This window comes from Schistocerca serialis, unplaced genomic scaffold (genome assembly GCF_023864345.2).
Source record: "Schistocerca serialis cubense isolate TAMUIC-IGC-003099 unplaced genomic scaffold, iqSchSeri2.2 HiC_scaffold_1235, whole genome shotgun sequence".
In the NCBI taxonomy this organism is placed as follows: domain Eukaryota; kingdom Metazoa; phylum Arthropoda; class Insecta; order Orthoptera; family Acrididae; genus Schistocerca; species Schistocerca serialis.
The window spans coordinates 42,501-47,500 of NW_026047442.1; the positions used below are offsets into that span (position 1 = coordinate 42,501).

A 5,000-nucleotide genomic window follows, 5' to 3' on the forward strand; every position below is an offset into this window, starting at 1 on the left:
CGCGCGCCCTCTCGTGCCGACGACATGAATGTCCACAGTAAACATTCGACACCTCCATCTACAGGGATCCGACGGAACTACGCCAACCATGCTGGCAAAACAGTATCGCCATCTATGCGAATCTGACAACACTAGGTCCGCCATGTCGAGCGCACCACAAAACATACCGCCATCTGTAGGTCTCCCTCAGCATGAGCTCCTGCAACGACGATACCGCCATCTATGGGACGCCAAGCCGACTAAGACATCGATGGGCCCACAGTGCCCATCTTTCGACGCCACCCACAAAGCATGCAGCCTGTGTCGACCACAGCACCCAAACGCCAGTGCCTCTGCCGCACAACGTCGTGGACCGGCAATCACACCACCCGCACCCGCTCGTGCCCCACCCCAACCGCCAAACTCGCAACGCCAGCGGATGAACGGCGGAAGTTTCCCGCACTCGTAATGTGCAATCCACACCTATAACTTGCGTTTCATGAAGAGTTATGTCCAATATGCGACATTCCCGCTGTCCCTATACATGAGCTGCGAGCTGTACCACGTACAAGCTACAGACGCGATCGCATTGCTCACTGTACTGATTCCCATGCCGAGCGATCAGCTAGGAAGCGCCCCATCCATGTCGGTACCCGTGGGCGTTGCACTCGCAGTCGCAAAAAACGTTGGGCAAATATATATCTCGGAACAGTAACGACAGTCGGAGCCTCCTGGCGTTGCACTCGCAGTCGCAAAAAACGCTGGGCAAATATATTTCTCGGAAGAGTAACGACAGTCCGAGCCTCCTGCGTGGGAAGAGTCTTTCTAGGCCCTGACCCACGGGAAGGGTTTAGCTTCCCCCATCCCGGACATTTGAAGTCGTCACACTACCGGTATTGACTAATAGACTGATTGCTGATAATCACTAGCCATACACTGGGGGAAACGGCCGACAGGGGCAGCAACATAGTGGAGCCGCAGTGTCACTAATGTACAGAGATAGAACAGTTTCGACTGGAACCAGAGTAACCGTATACACGGCACTGATTAGTAATAAATGCAGAGCCATCAGAATACAGATAATATATACAACCGTCCCTATACATGCTGAAAGACTCTGCACACAATGAGAACCACACGTCAGCCAGACACTATCACACACTACTCTCTGCCTCTAACAGGCACACACACAATATCTAACCACCAGCATGGAAGAACATCCGGTGCATCCTCTCCGCCACATTACACAATCCACACTATCATAACCAGACCGGGAGGTCCACCCAGAAAACAGAATATCCCACCCTTCCGACATCCGCCATTGCTCAGCTAAGCCACGAACACCCACACATGTCCTACACAGGGGTGCACCCAACATCACCATACTGCCTCCTGTCACAGTACACAAACAATGGCAGGAATGAAAGACACAGATCTGCCACAACCTTGGAATCGGAGCGCCGCCTGTCATGAGCCACAAGTGCATCCTGACGTGACAAATCGGATGATCCCGCAGGCATGCACTTACGATAATCACTATCAACGAACCTGCCGCCGCCCCCCCCCCCCCAAATACACCTTTCCCTACAACAATGTGTACCTTAACCTAAGCTATTTCGTACCTTAACCTAACCGACATTGCGCCTTAACCTAACCTACGTTGTACCTTAACCTAACCTATGTTGTACCTTAACCTAACCTATGTTGTACCTTAACCTAACCTACGTTGTGCCTTAACCTAACCTACGTTGTGCCTTAACCTAACCTACGTTGTGCCTTAACCTAACCTACGTTGTGCCTTAACCTAACCTACGTTGTGCCTTAACCTAACCTACGTTGTGCCTTAACCTAACCTACGTTGTGCCTTAACCTAACCTACGTTGTGCCTTAACCTAACCTACGTTGTGCCTTAACCTAACCTACGTTGTGCCTTAACCTAACCTACGTTGTGCCTTAACCTAACCTACGTTGTGCCTTAACCTAACCTACGTTGTGCCTTAACCTAACCTACGTTGTGCCTTAACCTAACCTACGTTGTGCCTTAACCTAACCTACGTTGTGCCTTAACCTAACCTACGTTGTGCCTTAACCTAACCTACGTTGTGCCTTAACCTAACCTACGTTGTGCCTTAACCTAACCTACGTTGTGCCTTAACCTAACCTACGTTGTGCCTTAACCTAACCTACGTTGTGCCTTAACCTAACCTACGTTGTGCCTTAACCTAACCTACGTTGTGCCTTAACCTAACCTACGTTGTGCCTTAACCTAACCTACGTTGTGCCTTAACCTAACCTACGTTGTGCCTTAACCTAACCTACGTTGTGCCTTAACCTAACCTACGTTGTGCCTTAACCTAACCTACGTTGTGCCTTAACCTAACCTACGTTGTGCCTTAACCTAACTTACGTTGTGCCTTAACCTAACTTACGTTGTGCCTTAACCTAACTTACGTTGTGCCTTAACCTAACCCATGTTGTGCCTTAACCTAACCCATGTTGTGCCTTAACCTAACCCATGTTGTGCCTTAACCTAACCCATGTTGTGCCTTAACGTAACCCATGTTGTGCCTTAACGTAACCCATGTTGTGCCTTAACGTAACCCATGTTGTGCCTTAACGTAACCCATGTTGTGCCTTAACGTAACCCATGTTGTGCCTTAACGTAACCCATGTTGTGCCTTAACGTAACCCATGTTGTGCCTTAACGTAACCCATGTTGTGCCTTAACGTAACCCATGTTGTGCCTTAACGTAACCCATGTTGTGCCTTAACGTAACCCATGTTGTGCCTTAACGTAACCCAATTTGTGCCTTAACGTAACCCAATTTGTGCCTTAACGTAACCCAATTTGTGCCTTAACGTAACCTAATTTGTGCCTTAACGTAACCTAATTTGTGCCTTAACGTAACCCATATTGCGCCTCAACCTAACCTATATTGCGCCTTAACCTGACGCACGTTGTCGCTGAACCTGCTCTGTAATTGTTATGCAACTCGTTAAATTAGTGTAGTGTTGCCTAACCGCAACCCTCGCAATATAGTTCGCTATTCGCACTGCCCGGTCCCCTGTGTATCGCGTCATGTTAAACACCTTGCAAGTGTTGCTGACTTTCCACATGCTCCTGCTATACACTGTAATGTGGATAGCAGCAGGACGTACATGCCCCCCCCCTTCCCCCCTGCCTTCGCAAGCTGGTCGTTGAGAAGTTTGCATGTTCAATGCCCTTCGCATGCCGACGTACTCAGCCTACGTTGTGGTACGGCCTGTCACCTGTCCGCGGATGTACGCAAAACCCACAAACTGTGCTGCACATTGGTCCGTATGTACTGAATGATACATCGTGGCACATGTGTGACCGTACGACGACTGCGCCTAGCAACGGCGGACCATACAGTCCAAATATTGTGGACGCAGCTACGTGTCGTCTCCCTTTAGGAGCTGGATTGCAGTGTGGTACGCCATTCAGACGTGTGGGAGGAACGGACGCCCTGGATGGCGATCAGCATGAGCAGTCTGTTGATGTAGTGGAGCGTGTATTCGGACGTAGTCGTCTCTTCTCACACACTGTGATAGCATGTTGCACCGCGTTCCACATCTGCGACATGCTGCAGAGGCCGGCTGACAGTCGTTCGCGCAATGGACACCGCATACGTACGGGGGCTACCTTCCACGTGTTCTCTAGGCGTGCACATGTTGTTGCGTCTATGTGGGCAGACGTAGTGTGTTGTGACACCTGACACAGGCATGCAATACTCGTTGCAAATGGCGATGGACGTCTACGTTTGCTGGTGACGTTACGCAAATGAACAACTGGTAACCCGTTGTGGTGCGGTTGTTCTCGCTAGAGGTGAATCAGTGTTGGCGACGATCGGTCGAGCTATTAACCGGTTGTTTCATGGATACCCACCATGCCCACGAACGTGAAAGGGGACCCACCATGCCCACGAACGTGAAAGGGGATCTGGGTGTGAGGCGATACGCGGCGGTGGCTGGGTGGGACCGTCCCCGGCCGGTGAGGGGGGGCCGCCCGGCGTGCTGGCAGCGCGGTGCGTGGGCGCACGCGCTACAGCCGGCTGGTGGGGGCGGCCAGTGGCAGGCGCGCCGGCCGACGGACGCGGCAGGCGGCGCAGCTGCGCGCCGGCGCCCCCTGCTCGCGGCGCCTTGCGGCCAAAGTAGGTCCTCGCGGGCCCGGTGCGAAGCGCGGTGGCCATCTGCAGTGTGCTGGTCCGATTGAGGACTGTGTGCGCTGAGGATGCGCCGCCGCCCGGCGCTCGGCGCCGCGACGCCGTCTGCTGCTCGGTCGCCCCAGCGGTTCTCGCAGGTGGTTTGTATCGCAGCTGTGCGGACGTGTTGGCGCGTGCGCTGTGCTGGGAGAGTTCGCTTCGGCACCCAAGTGGGGCTTTTGTCCTTCTGTGGCGCTGGCGTTGGAGCTGCCGGTCACCGTAGGTGGCGCGTGTTGTCTCCCGCCGGCAATGCCACGACAGCACGCTCCCGGGCCTCTGTCGGCAGCGGCAAGCTCAGTTGGGAGCACGGGTGGTCGCACCTAAAGCGTCTACTCGCCTAACTCCGGGCGATTGCGCCTCTCTCGAACCCGACCAAGTACTTAGGACGGCGCTGCGCGCCGCCGGGACCTGAGAGGGTTTCGAGGTGTGTTGTGCAGGGGAGCTCAGCCTCCTCCTGTTTGCAGAATAATTGAGCGGACGCTTGCGTGTTCGCGCGGGCCCCCGGGACACACTCCCGGGCGGCCGGCTGCTCAGCTCTAGTTGACGCAGCTCCCTGGTTGATCCTGCCAGTAGTCATATGCTTGTCTCAAAGATTAAGCCATGCATGTCTCAGTACAAGCCGCATTAAGGTGAAACCGCGAATGGCTCATTAAATCAGTTATGGTTCCTTAGATCGTACCCACGTTACTTGGATAACTGTGGTAATTCTAGAGCTAATACATGCAAACAGAGTCCCGACCAGAGATGGAAGGGACGCTTTTATTAGATCAAAACCAATCGGTCGGCTCGTCCGGTCCG

The 5,000-nt window shown here is 53.3% G+C and overlaps 1 non-coding gene across 1 annotated transcript in view; it reads left to right on the top strand.

Moving 5' to 3' along the window:
* Window positions 1–4,752: 4,752 nt before the first annotated feature.
* LOC126436406 (small subunit ribosomal RNA) overlaps window positions 4,753–5,000 on the top strand; it is a 1,909-nt gene continuing 1,661 nt past the window's right edge. The window contains exon 1 of the ribosomal RNA XR_007580640.1: window positions 4,753–5,000. This exon is cut by the window's right edge and continues 1,661 nt beyond it. This is a non-coding gene — a ribosomal RNA (small subunit ribosomal RNA).